This window comes from Halichoerus grypus, chromosome 1 (assembly GCF_964656455.1).
Source record: "Halichoerus grypus chromosome 1, mHalGry1.hap1.1, whole genome shotgun sequence".
NCBI lineage: Eukaryota > Metazoa > Chordata > Mammalia > Carnivora > Phocidae > Halichoerus > Halichoerus grypus.
The window spans coordinates 132,322,008-132,337,322 of NC_135712.1; the positions used below are offsets into that span (position 1 = coordinate 132,322,008).

Sequence of the window (15,315 nt, forward strand, 5' to 3'; positions counted from 1 at the left end):
ATTCTCAAGAGAGAAACATGCTCTAACTTTTCATACCAACACTTAATGGCAGAATGCATTTGGAACATCCCTGGCTTGGCTCTCATAATGCCACCCTCTCACCAGAGGGCATATACAAAGCCTTCAAAGTTTGTCTTTGGAGAGTGAGCTGAAGACCCTAAGAAAACAGATTCCAGGGAATGAATCGCCTGTCTACATTCTTAAAAATGCTCCTACACATCTCAATTTTGACCCTAAGCTACACCAAAGCAATAAATGTGTTCTGATAATTTTCATCTCAGACTGGTTTTATCTTCCTTATCAAAGTACTTCTTCTGTGTCTTGCCATGGATCTCAATTCTCAGAAATGAAGTCAAGGGAGAAAAATAAAACTGCAGCATGAAAGCAGGAATATTCTACATAAAGAGAATATGGGATGAGATGAGATGTGAGAGTGAGAGAGGGAAGACAGGGAGAGAAAAGACAGTGAGAGAGGACAGAGAAGAGTTGATCAAAAGGAGGACCAAAGTCTAGATCGTACTTGGATTAAAATATTTCCTGTTCCTTAGTATTGTTTCCCTTTCTATTTTCTTGTCCTGAAGGCTCCCTCATCACACTCTGGTTTAGTCCTAATGGTGTTCAGTGAATTATAGCATTAGATCTCTGCCCTTTGTTTTGAATCCATATTAAAATTCTGACTTGTGGTCAGCCACCTGATTCCTTTCTGGGCCTGACCTAATTTCCTTCAGGCCCCAGACCTATACACTCATATTAATTTGTAAGTCTTGTCTAGTCTGAGAGTCTCCAGATGGGGAAATTCAGCTTATTCACGCTCTCAAATTTAGTTAGATGAGGAAAGCTTTTTGTTTCATTTCCAACACACCAGTTATGCTGCAGATGTACAAACTAGCTGTTGTTTTTCTTCCCACAAACACACAGAGGTATTGGTTTTCCAAGAAAAAAAGAAGCCAACCATCTAAACTGCTTCAGTATTGCCCATACCACTCCTACTCTTAAACCTGATGCTATGGTTCAATGTAATGAACGGGAACTTGTGAGGTGAAAGTCAACCCACCAAGAAAGCACTGGCATAATACAATAATGGGAAGAAAACATTGGGTTGGGGCAACTGAACTCTCCTCATCATGGCTCCACCACTAACCAATTGTGAGATTTGCAGTAATTTTGTTCATCTCTACAGGCCTCGGTTTCCTCATCTAGAACGTGAGAAAACTCACCATATAACTCAAAGTCTATTTTAGTTGCCATGATTTATGACTTTAATGGAAGAACAAACCCAGTATTCTGTGCTTATTTTTTTTTTTTATCATAGTTCAGGGTCCACATAAACTGTCAATAGCAACAACCCAATGTCAACAAGTTTGAAGGAAAGGGGTGTGTCAGGGAGTATATCTTGTGATCACAGCGTGTTAAAGAATTGATATGTTTTACTCAGTTATGATAAGAATAATTCAACCTTTATCTTTAGAAAATTAGATTTCCTGTCCAAACACCTCTCAGAATATGATCAGGAAGGTAATATGCTAATAATGTCTGTCAATATTGGGTTTATAGGCTTGGCTACAAGGACTTTCCCTTCCCTTAAAATTACTTGCATTATTGTTCATTTAAAATGTCCTCCAGGGGCTCCTGGGTGGCTCAGTCATTAAGCATCTGCCTTCGGCTCAGGTCATGATCCCAGGGTCCTGGGATCGAGCCCCGCATCAGGCTCCCTGCTCCGTGGGAGGCCTGCTTCTCCCTCCCCCACTCCCCCTGCTTGTGTTGCCTCTCTTGCTGTGTCTCTCTGTCAAATAAATAAAATCTAAAATAAAATTAAAATAAAATAAAATAAAATAAAATATTCTCCAGCTGAGATTTGGACATAAATTAAATAATTATGACCTCTTCTACCTAATTTTTTAATGAAGCAGCTGAGAATCTAGGCTAATTTAGTTTTTACTATGGAATTTGTACACTAGTATTGTTTTACCTTTTTTGGTCCAACTACCATGAATTAAAAAATTCTTCACACAAATAAAGTTTGATTAGAGAACATGTTCTTTATGTTGTGACTAACATTAGATGTATAGAATACATTCGTATTCCCAAGGGATAAAATGGAATTTTCTTTCTAATCACTGTTAATTGTCTTGAAATGATTCTTCCCCCTTTTTGTCCTTGTCAGGTCTACTACTTACAGCTAGAGAGAGTGCCAATATTTTGCATCAGATCAAATCAAAGTTAATCTTTAAAAAAGATTGTAATATTGTTTCTCTATAAGATATCTCTTTCTGGAAGGAAGAATCAATACTCGTGGACTAATTATACCAGAGGCTGGTTATGAACTGATTTGCCTGGTGTTATTTTTACTTCATATCCTTATGCACTTTTATACTATATTTTAAGAAATTTAAGGTTTGGTTTATCGTTTCATGGAATTTTAGACTTGGGAGGACCTTAGTCTAACTTTTTTGATTTTATGGTGAGAAATAGAGCTCTAGGCTATACACACTCTGTGATGTAGGGGTCATCGTCTGTCGTACCCACTGCTGTATCCTCACTGTGGTGTATAGTTCCTGGTACATGGCAAACGTGTGGAAAAAAAATGTTGAATGAGTCCGTCTTCAAGGTCATTCAATTACTAAACGACAGTCATGGGACAAGAACCTAAATTCCTTAACTCCTTGTGTAGGACTCCTTCTAATAATTTTGAATATTATGAAATTAGAGGAAATGGCTGTTTAGCAAATATTTTCAAGCAGGAAGATTGAGAGAAGAACACATAGGGTGATCACTTAAGATTTGGTTACTCATTCAAAAAATATTTTTTGAGTGCCCACTGCATGCTTGCTTGATCCTGTGTAAGGCACTCGAGTTATCAAAACTAACATCATACTTAATGTCATGGAACTTAAAGTCCAGTAGTAGAACAGAGACAAATAGCTCAATGGATATATCACAGTGAGATAATTCTATAACTGGAACATGCATAGAGGGGAGGTAGCTGGATCTAGCTAGAATATCAGCAAAGGCTTTTCCAAGATGAGCTGGTTTTAAGGGATGAATAGGTCTGGTCTCTACAGATGCTGAGGAAGGGGAGTGAGTGAGAGCAGGAACATGGCTACATGAAGCAGGTCACTAAGAACCAGCATAAAGGGTGAATGGGGTAGTAAGGTGATGAAGCTAAAGAGGCAGGTAGTCAGGAACGGGATCTTTAAAGACCATTCATGCTAAGCTTTAGAGTTTGGACTTCATCCTAAGGCTACAGCGAAGCATAAAGGATCAAGCAGTGATCCTTTGAATATAGAACACCAGGGAATGGGGGACATGTTTTGCTCTGCTTCATTTTCAATATCTATAAAATGGCAATAATAATAGTGCCTGCCTCATTAGGGTTGCCAGTATTAAATTACGAAATCTATGTGAAGCATTTAATACTGTGCCTGGCACCTAGTAAATTCTCAATAGATAGTAGCCATTATAGCCATCATTACCATTTTATTATGCCAGTTACTTCTAATAAGGAAAGTACCATGAACTGTGACTAGTGATATGTATGATTTTATATGGGAAGAGTATTAAGAACTGCTTTAAAAAATATTTCCCTTTAAGTTTAGTTGTAGTGCTGGGCAACAAATTTTATGCTTTTGCCTATCTTCAAATTAGAAAAGCCCATGCTTTATATTTGAGTCAGTCTCTGAAAAATTAGTAAATTTCACATAGCCTGACAATTGCACACATACAGATTTCCCCTTCCAGGATAATACAGACGACAAGTCCAACATCTATCCTATAAGCCTGTTGGGATATAGAAAATTTTTATGGAACTTAGACAGTGCTTCAAGGGCAAGATTTAACACTACATTAAAGAGGCATAATACAACTGGGTCTAAGTGCGCTTTTTATTTTATTTTTTTAATTTTTTAAAGATTTACTTATTTGAGAGAGAGAGAAAGAGAATATGGGAGGGAGGGGCATGGGGAGCAGGCAAGAGAGAATCTCAGGCCGACTCCCCACTGAGTGCAGAGCCCCACACAGGGCTCCATCTCAGTACCCTGAGATCCTGACCTGAGCTGAAATCGAGTCAGACGCTGAACCAATTGAGCCATCCAGGCACCCCTAACTGTGCTTTTTAAATTAAAGTTTTTATTCTGGCTGCAGACATGTGTCAGAATGATCTTTTCTGGGGGGGGGGTCTTCACTTGTTTTCTATAAGAAGTCTTCAATAAATATCCAGCTAGAAATGTGTGAGAAGACATGTATATTTCTGTACATCCCAATTAATGTAGGGATATATTATTTTAATGATCACTTATGAAGTTCAATTAATGACTTATAAAGTTCAATTAATGACATTGAATTAGTCCTTAAGGAGCTTCTTAGGATACTGAATAGAATGTAATGGTTCTGATTTAAGTGAGAAAGATTTGGATTTGAATCTTGCTTCAGGGATTTACTAGGCATGTGATTTTGGCCAAGATGACTTCAGTGTGTGACTTTTTATACAAGGATCTTTAGTTTTCTTGTCTGTAAAGTGGGTATGGTAGTACTGACCCTTGGTGGTTTTGAGTATTGGAGGTACTCAAGTTGACATACCTAACATAGTCTGGTACATAGTACGTTCCTGCAGCTGATAACCACCACCATTACAACACCTCCTCCATTCTTTATAATAATAAGGGCTATTCTCCAACTGCAGCTCCTTGCTCAAACTTACATCAGTGAGCTATGTAGAGTTGAAATAGCAGTACTATTCAAGTCTAGTGAAGAGGTGATATTTCTGTAACAGTCAAGATTCTTGGTTGCAAACAAAAACAGAAAAGGAATCCATCAACAGGACAGGCAGACTCAGAAATAGAGAGAGAACAATACTACTGAAAGAACATGATCCAAGGCAGCTCCAAATATCCCAATGCAGAAAGCACGGTTGCTGACATTTTGCAAACATGGCCTAGACATGGTTCTGTCTTTGTAGATGCTATGAGACAGTCCTAAGCACCTGTTTGTCTCAAAATCTTAAAAAAAAAAAAAGGGGGGGGCGTCTGGGTGGCTCAGTTGGTTAAGCGACTGCCTTCGGCTCAGGTCATGATCCTGGAGTCTCCGGATCGAGTCCCCCATCGGGCTCCCTGCTCGGCAGGGAGTCTGCTTCTCCCTCTGACCCTCCCCCCTCTCATATGCTCTCTCTCTCTCATAAATAAATAAAATCTTAAAAAAAAAAAAAAAAAAGCACCTGTTTGTCTCTGATTCACAGTCCCTGAAGGGAGAATCCAATCGGCCAAGCTTAGTCACATGCTCAAACACTGACTTATGGGGTCCCACCTTCCACTTCCCACCTTCTACTTCCACTTTCCACTTCCATGGTGGGAAGTGGGGCCCTGTATCTCTCCATTACTATGTACGATGGAGAATCCCTGCTTCACATAAGATTTTAGACAGCCCCCCCCCAAAAAAAAGATGAATGTCTTCTACAATAACATCTTTACCCTTACATTTAAAAACAAACAGTACAACTTACAAAAACATTTATTAAAATGCTTCTCTGAATCATACCCTTCTCGGACATCATCATGTCAAATGAAATTAGCTGAAAAATGGAGATGTGGTAATTATCAATGCTTCTTGCTTACTGCAGTACAGTCCGTGCTCCTTATGTGAACGTCACAGCGGCCTTCTACTTACCAAACTGCTCCTTCCGCTAGACTGCATCTTGGTCAGTAGCTCCCAGTTGTAGCCAAAATGCTTCCTTATATTCTTTCTCAAAGCTATCTCTATTTCTAAAGCTATGACATGCTGAACTTTAAAATAGATAATCTGCTACAGAGGTTAGAGATGAGAGTATACTGTAATAGAGAGAAGCTTTTTTATCTTTTAATCCTTTGGCTGGAGTAAGCTTATCCATTGTGGATGCCTAAAAGTGTATCTGTGCCAGTGACCAAAAAAAAAAGGAAAAAAACAAACCCAAAAATCTAGAATGGGAAGAAAAGGATTAAGTGAGATATAATTTTCAAATTTTCATTGACCATTTTAATCCTAAATCTGATCCTCATTGGATAAAATATCATAAAAGCTGATTGATTCGAAGGGCTCTCTAGTTATTAACTGCTTAGCATTTACAAGCCTCATGCAATGGGGAAAAAAATGACCAGTCTTATGATATCGTGAGCTGGTTATTTCAATAACTATACCATTTTTTCCTTAAGAAGGTAGAATTGACTAGTACTCTACATTTTTAGGTTTTATATAAAGGATTATAAAAAAATTTTTTTAGATAACCCTTATCTATAGATTCTCATTTGGGGGAATATATGAAATAAAGAAAGGGGAGGAAAAGTCTAAAATGGAGGTTTCCAGCCATTAAAATATACCCTAGTGAGGGACACCTGGGCTTTTTTTTTAAAAAAAACACAAGATCTTAAACTTTAATGTGTACTGAAATCACCTGAGGATTGTATTAAAATACAGATTCTAATTCAGTAAGTCTGAGGTGGAGCCTGAGACCCAGTACATTTAACACGTTCCCAGGTGAAGTCCGAGCTGCTGGTCCCCCCACCATACTTTGAGTAGCAGGGTTTTAAAAAGTCTTGGAGATTTCTGTGACTTTAATATTCCCGGTTTATAAACAGTCCTAAAACCAGCAACAACTCAGTCCTTCCTATCCTTTTCCATATTCCTATCCCTTTTCAATCCTCATCACATCTGTGAATTTATTTGGACACAGTAATGGACTGAGGAGGTCCATTGAGAAAGAATTAACCTCAATGCTGAGGCAATACAACACGGTGGTTTAAATATCATCAGAAACAATTTATATTATTTGTAGTTCTGAGAAACTAAAATTGAATACCATCAGTTTTAAAAGAGTTGCCAATGTTTTCTATTCTATTTTGATAAAGGTTTCTAGAAAATAGAAACGTTTTCATGTTTTCAGAGCAAGATTTTACTCTTTTGCCATAAAGAGCAAATGGTTTATTCTTTTCTTTCTTTCTTTCTTTCTTTCTTTCTTTCTTTCTTTCTTTCTTTCTTTCTTTCTTTCTTTCTTTCTTTCTTTCTCTTTCTTTCTTTCTTTCTTTCTTTCTCTCTCTCTTTCTTTCTCTCTTTCTTTCTTTCTTTCTTTCTTTCTTCCTTTCTTTCATATAGTTGACGCACAATGTCACATTAGTTTCAGGTGGCAAATGGTTGATTCTTAAAATTCAGATTTCCATTGTACTTTCTGAATATAATGATAAACTTTGTAAAAATTGAGGAAATAAAGTATATATGAATGTCCAGTTCTGAGGTTGAATTATCTCTGTAGTCTGACCTTGGATGTTTCAAAATTATTTGGGCATTTATAAATCAAGCAGCACAAAATTAGCTTTTAATTGCATAATGTTCTCAATCCTTTGATAGGGAAATTCTGGGTTTCAGGCAGCAGACTGGGAGTTAATATGATTTCACATTGCCAGGGTTGCTCAATAAAAGGGCATACTTCATACTTAACAATTAGAAAATACTGAAGCTGAAATATACTCAGGATATCTTCGTACCAGAGTTTCCAAATACGTTCAAGCTTCAGACGATACACTCCAGGCAATAAATGGTTCTATTGTCATATAAGTTTGAGAAATGAAGCCACTCCATCCCATTCTGAAGGACTGACAAGGTAAATTAGCACAGTGTGAGATCAGAGAAATCCCAAAGAAACTGATTAAACTTTATTTAACCCAAATGTTGCATATATTTATTTTACCTCGTAACCTTTCCTTTTTGTATATGCATTATTAATATTCTGTTAACATCCTATGAATTTGTAGTTAAAAACTCACACCTTAGCAAAAGTTACTAGACTTAGTATCATAGTAGGAGGAATAATTATGATTTAAAAATATAGGATACCACATATATCATTTCACAGTAAATCTATAAGAACAGGGAGAGAGATTATCCTCATCTATAAGACGGAAATAATAAAAAATACCTACTTTAGAGAGTAGTTGTGTTGCAGGATCATTGAGTGTGATGGTCAAGAAAGAATTCTTGAGGCCTTTTATGGTGTAACCTAGTAAGTTTATTTAAGCAGCACGGGGACAGGACCCATGTGCAGAAGAGCTGCACGTTTGCTGTATGAAGCTGGTGGCTATATGCTTAGTGCTCAAGGGAGAGGGGATGTGCAGGGAGTATTAAATCATGAGTGTTTCTTTGAATTTCTACTCATAAAACTACTTTCACTGAGATCTCTCTGGTGCTTATCATTCAGCTCTATATTAACTATCGGTGAGGGTCATGAGACCCTTTAAGAACGTAGCAACCAGCACTTACTTGATCCTTATAGAAACTGCAGGCTATAGGTCAGCCTTCTGGGCTAAAGGTGAGCATTTTTTCTGCTTCTATACCTCATCAGATGGGTGAGCTTAAGTAAGCTAATATATATAGAAACAGTTTGCAAACTGAAAACTGCTGTAGAATTATGACACAATCATTGTTGTGTTAGTAACATACACACAAACACACATACATGCATATATGCATATGTTTATATGTATAAGTGTATCTCTCTTTCCAGAGAGACATTATGTACATACTCTATACCACAAACTCCTGTCTTTATGTTCTTCCCATGATACTGATCTTGGTGTGCCTATATAAAGAACCCATGTACTGAGGGTTCTAGAGGGGAGGGGGGTGGGAGGATGGGTTAGCCTGGTGATGGGTATTGAGGAGGGCACGTTCTGCATGGAGCACTGGGTGTTATGCACAAACAATGAATCATGGAACACTATATCTAAAACTAATGATGTAATGTATGGGGATTAACATAACAATAAAAAAATTTAAAAAAAAAGAACCCATGCATAATACATGTATTTGGGCGAATGCAGGAATGAATGAGTGGACCACAAATAAAGGCTCTGTCCTATATCAATGGGTCACCCCACTCAGATTCAAAGAGGAAGAGGTTCTGAAATCAGTTTTCCTTCAGTGTTTCGAAGCAAGTTACACAGGGTTTGTCTTTCCTTATATTATCTCATCATTTATACAATTAAAGAATAAAATTCTCATTGCTCATTTGGCTAAACTGTATTGCCATGAAGTATAGATCATACAATAATAGGAAGCCAGAGGGAGAGGGAGAAAGAGAGAGAGACAAACTAAGAAACACACTCTTTATAGAGAACAAACTGAGGGTTACTAGAGGAGAGGTTAGTGGGGGGATGGGTGAAATAGGTGAAGGGTATTAAAGAATACACTTATGATGAGCCCTGCATAATCATAATCAATGTATAGAATTGTCAAATCATTATATTGAACACCTGAAACTACTATAACACTGTATGTTAACTCTACTGGAATTAAACTTAAAAACTGAATTAAAAATAAATAAATAGCCAAATGTCAGGATTCTATTTCTATTGAATAGCATATTTCTTTAGGATATTTTGACTATCCAAATATTTAATTTCTTCAGTATTCAAATCACATTTGAACAGGAACTGTTTTGTTTCTATGGAAGGAGAAAAATCATTTTCCCTCTACTCTTCCAGGTTCTTGGTAGAGACACCCCTGTAATAAAAAGACAGATTAACAGGAGAAAACAGAAGTATAATAACATGTATATCTCTTGTATACATGGGAGAAACCCAGGAAAATTGAGTAACTTGCAAAAATAGTCCATACCTTCATCTTAAATACTACCCTCAGCTAAAGACAAAGGATATTGGGAGTGGGGAGCCAGATATGGGAGTTATCAAGAAAGCACAGTAAACAAGGGTATAGTTGGGTTAAAGGACAAAAATTCAACTGAGTAAATTTGAACATCAAATTAACTTTTTCAGGGATTCAGGGAAGCATCCCATCTAGCAAGTAGAAAGCAGCCCCGAGGAGGTGTACTAAGCAGAAGATTTTTATAGGCAGAAATGGTGCAGGACAAGGAAGTTATTAGCACAAGAACAAAAAAAGATTGTTGCAGGCAAGGTCATCTTCCCTTAGCAGGAAGGACAGAGTCTTACTCAACATGCAAATGACCTCACCAGTGATGATGGGGAAATTCCCGACTGATTGGTTTAAAATTCCACTCCTGGGAGAGGCTGAAACTGCAGTTAGTTTAGGTATTAGGTTTTGGTGGGGCTTAACAATAGTGACTCAATTTTGGGCCCGTAGTTTCTTTTTAACAATTGATATGAGAATCAATATCATATTAATAGCAATATCCAACTTCAAAACCATATCGTTAAAACAAGTTATTCAAAACAAGTTCTAATCACAAACGACTTTGTTCAAAACAAGGTTTCAAAACATGGATTTGAAATCAACAATTTAGTACACAGGTGGCAATTGGTGATTGATGCAACTTCCAGCCCCTCTCCCCTCCCTGAAGGTCTGGGATGGGACTGAAAGTTCCAACATTCTGACCACATGGTTGGTTCTCCAGCAATCAGCCCCATCTTTAGGTTCTGTGCTAAAAGTCACCTCATAAAAAAAGGTGTTTTAGGAGCTGTGTGCCAGAAACAAGATGAAGACCAAATACATATTTCTTATTATAAATTACAATATCACATATACTATTAAAATAAATAGATTTTTAAAGGCCATATTCTTCACTTAGGGTCTTGGGATTTGTGTGATGTGGCAGTGAATAAGTCAGTTCTTAGTACGTTTTCGATTTCTTACTGTGTAGAATATGATAAGAAATGTTTCACCTTTACAGGATACCAGAGATGGCTCATCATTTCAACTCTTTCATTCCCTATCCTGATCCTTTTTTGTGTGTGTGTTTTCTGAATTAGTAAATGGTTCAAACATGCTTCCATTTTCTAACTGGAGATAAATTTGGGTTGGTACTGCTGATAGCTCTCATTAGATCCAAAACTCTCCAATGAGCTGTTTCCTAGTCTCATTTGTGCCTCACATCCCTGGAGGAATATGCTTAGTTCTCAAATATCTTGAGCCCTGCCCTGGACCTCGACTTTGGAAGGGAGAGTCTCCTTTGAGTATTTTCTGCAAGAAGCCTTTGTTTTGAGGTGATGCTTTGCTGACCATTCATTGACTTCCTATGTTCCTCCCAAAGGATCCTATGATTTACTTACTAGAAATTTTGCCTACCTCTGACCTCTTCCTTTCTACCCTATAGGATTTTCCTGAGTTATGTGGTTGTCAAGCTCAGGAACAGTAATATGTTTCTGGCTCCCAGAGTGCCAAATGCTCTTGTTCTTAAATAAGTTCAAAGTTGAAGACACTAGTTTTAGGGTGGTCCAAAAGGTAATGTGAGCATCTAAAGAAGAGAAAGAGTGGTCAGGGGGAGTTTAATATAGCTGATTGAGGCTTGGATCTAACTTCCTCTTTCTTTCTTTTCTTTTCTCTCCCTCTCTTTCTTTCTTTCTTTCCTTCTTTCTTTTTTTCTCTTTCGCATGCATATTTTAAAGCCTAAATAATTTCTCAGTATTATTTATTGAATAATCTATTTACTCACACTAATTAAATATGGCATTTTAATCATACTCAATTATTATGCATACTTATGGCTATTACTAGGTTTCATTTTTCTTTCATTGACAATCTAATTTTATACCAGTATTGCAGAGTTTAATTACTGTACTGTTTAAATTTTGGTACAGCAAGTAGAATGAGGCCATTCTGACTCATTTACTCATTTAGATCAATATTAGAAAAAATCCCCCCTCCAAAAAATCCAAATGGCATTTTAATTGGAGTTAATTTCAAGAATTAATTTAGGGAAATTAATGCTTTTAAAACTGAGATATTTTTGTCATCTAAGGTATGGTACTTAATCTCTAATTATTTAAAAGTTTTTATATAATCAAGAGAAAGTGTGTAGTTTTCTTCATACAAGTTACACGTATTTCTTATTGAGTTTATTTCTAAATATTTTGCATTTTTGTTCTTATGTGGGTGGGATCCATTTCCATTAATTTTGTTCCAGTTATTATTGGTATAAGAAAATCTAGTGACTTGAAAATAATATTGTATATATATTTCAAATAATATGTATCTAAGTTTTGATTAAGTTAAAATTAAGTTTTAATTAACTAATAAATTTATTTAATTACATTAATGTTTAGGAAAACAGTCTTATAATCTAAAATACTAATAAATTTCTCCTTGACTTATCTAATGTCTATACTCTTTTTCACAAGGGCTTGAGAAAATTATGTTTTATTATTTACTCTAACTTCACTAGATGTTACTGAGATGTTTTATAGATCACTAACAGACATTATTATTGATACTTGATACTCCACAGAGTTACACCAAACTTTAAACTATGGCCCTCAAAAAATATATTTTGTAACAGAACATGGTATAATAGAACAACTCTTAACTTGGAATTTGGGATCCTCTATTCTAACTGCAGCCCTGCTGCTAATTAGCTATATGACCTATGAAATTTTATCAAACCACATCTGTCCCAGTTATCTCTGTGGAAATGAGATACGAAACTGATTCTTACTGAGTCTCAATTCTTGAGTCATAAGCCCTTTTGGAAAATGAATGGAAGCTGTAGTTCTCTCATGATAAATCCATACCTGTATATAAATACTTTGCATAAAATTATAGTTTGTGTATTCCATGATGCTTTTTCATGAGCTAGTAAACAAAACAAACAAAAACGTCCTAGAGCTAGATGATCTCTAAGATTGTTTTCAACTTGAAGAAGATTTAGTTACAATTCCTTTAAGAAAACTGCCTTGCCCCTGAAACTTGGGTGTGTTGAGGAAATAATACCTTAGTCTGTTGACATATCTTTCACCATGAGGGAGACTCAGTCAGAGCTGCCCTAACTCATTAGTAGAACATTTTTTCAACTTTCTGTTCTTTCCAGGTTTTGTACCATTAGAGTGTAATTATATTCTGTGCAATAATATACAAGCAGTGAAAATCCCCTCCTTTAATCCACTTCTTCCTAAAGTTCTTAGCCATTGGAGGAATTTAGCCACAGCCATGCCCTGTCAATTTTATGATGCAAACAAACTCAATACACAATTTCACTTTACATGCAACCTTAAAGAAATGCAATGATTTCTTAAACTGAAAGAAAGCAATACTGCTCTCTAGATTGGATATAGAAATAACTTGTGATTGAAATGTTCAAATTTTCATTTCTGATTTAATCTCTAAATGATAGTCAGAAGCAAAGCTGATTTCCTAATATCTTTCAATTCCAGTCATTTGGACAGCATTGTGATTAGCCCCGCTGGGGAGTCCCTCTGCATTGCAGCCTTTAACTCCAGCATTTTTTTTCAACCCCTGTACTCAACAACCTTAGGCAATTGAGTTGGCTCCAGTTGAATCACTATTTTATTCCAGCGAACCTTGGTTCATAGATCACAGGATGTTAGTGTAAGGAGGAGCCCTAGAGAGAAATATTCTAAACCTCTAATTTTACTTACTTGCTTGCTTCTCATGATGCACTGGGAAGAATAGTGGACTGGGAGTTGTGAAATTTAGAGTCCAATCCAGGTTCCAGGCTTGATATTTGTTCTGGGTAAAATGAGGTGGTCAGAATAGATGATCTCCAAAATCTTCAGAACATCAACTTATTTTTTTATGTGAAGAAGACAGAAACAAAAGACTTTCAATGGATATTTTCTACTCTAAGGCCTTTCTGAAGCTGGAAATACATATTTCTACTTCCAAAAATATGTGAACTGGTTTTTGTGATTTCTGGCCTAATTCCAAAGAGGGAGTAGGGTTGACCTGATGGAGATCTTTTTAAAATTACATTTTAGTCTATGTATTCCTTTCCTCAAATCCAAATATAATTAAATTTCCAGTGCTGAAGGTTTGTAAAGAGAATACTTTTAAGAAGTAATAGAAAATAACTTGTGATTTCAATGGAGAAGAATCAGGGTGTCAGGATTTTTCTTAAATTAGTATCTTTGTTACCTTTCTTTATCTGTTTCCTCCATCACTAAATTTAAGAAAATTGGATCCAGGGCGCCTGGGTGGCTCAGTTGGTTAAGCGACTGCCTTCGGCTCAGGTCATGATCCTGGAGTCCCTGGATCGAGTCCCGCATCGGGCTCCCTGCTCGGCAGGGAGTCTGCTTCTCCCTCTGACCCTACCCCTCTCATGTGCTTGCTCTCTCATTCTCTCTCTCTCAAATAAATAAATAAAAAAATCTTTAAAAAAAAAAAAAAAAAAAAGAAAATTGGATCCAGATAACAGTTCTTCTGACTAGCAACCCTTGATGCATCCTCTCCCATCTTCCCACTAACATTTATATAAATGACCAGGATAAAAACATCTTAACCATCTTAACCATCACTGAAAATTAAGATCAACCATTGATCTCTTATTACAAGAAACAAAAAGAATTTCCACTAAATGACACATAAATAGGTTTGGATTTTAAAATATAACCAACAGACAGCTTGAACTTCAACGTTTGAGAGACCCACACTAAGGGAAGCCTTTCATTCCATACTCATACTCTGCCCTCTTATTCAGAAGGTGCAGGTCTGCAAGGAGATGGGACAATTATCTTTACTGCACAGGTATCACTTTAAAGCAGAGTGATGTCTCTGTCAGGCTCAGTAGCTTTTCTATTCCATCCAAGATTAGGAGAAAGTTTCAAGTGTACAAAATTTCCCATCTTAGAGATGTGGGCAGGGAAAGGAGGTTACTACAGTGGTAAATTGTCAATATTAACTGGTAAGTGGAAAAGTATAGATTAGATAGACTTGTGAAAAATTAAATGTCACCACCAAAGAGAACTTAAAATAGTACACATACCTTATAAATCACACAAACCATGGAACATATAGAAAAAGACAGGAAAAAAGGGAAGTATCAAGAAAACACAAATGTAAGAAATAATACATCATGATTTTAATGAAAATTTAATGACATGGGGAAATCTCAGGTTATTTCAAATGATGAACTCAGGATACAGATTTCTCTGTATAGTATGATTTCTATTTGGGGTAAAAAGAAAGTACACACATACACACACACGGACTAGAAATAAATTCAATAAGTAGTGGAGTTATTTGTAATTTTTTTACAAGTTTAAAAACAATTGACTTAGATCAAATTAATATTTAGCTTACATTTATTTAGTACAAACTACATATATGGTTCAGTGCTTAATATATTTGTGTACACTATCTCATCTGATTTTTATTGCATTTTCATGAGGCAGATATTTTCAACCCCATTTACAAAAAAGAAACTAAAGCTTGAAAAGTTTGAGGTTTCCTAGAAATTTCTTTTTAAAATAAAATATTTTTAACATACAAAAAATTTAGAACAAATGTCATAGACACTATTTGAAATTATACATTTAACATTTTGCCATATTTGCATTTTTTACTATGCAAGTGTATTAATAAAACAATGTG

General features: G+C 36.1%; 1 protein-coding gene across 2 annotated transcripts in view; it reads left to right on the forward strand.

Moving 5' to 3' along the window:
- The window catches only part of KCNH8 (potassium voltage-gated channel subfamily H member 8), a 369,992-nt gene that overhangs the window by 254,243 nt on the left and 100,434 nt on the right, over window positions 1-15,315 (forward strand). The gene's annotated exons all lie outside the window — the stretch shown is intronic.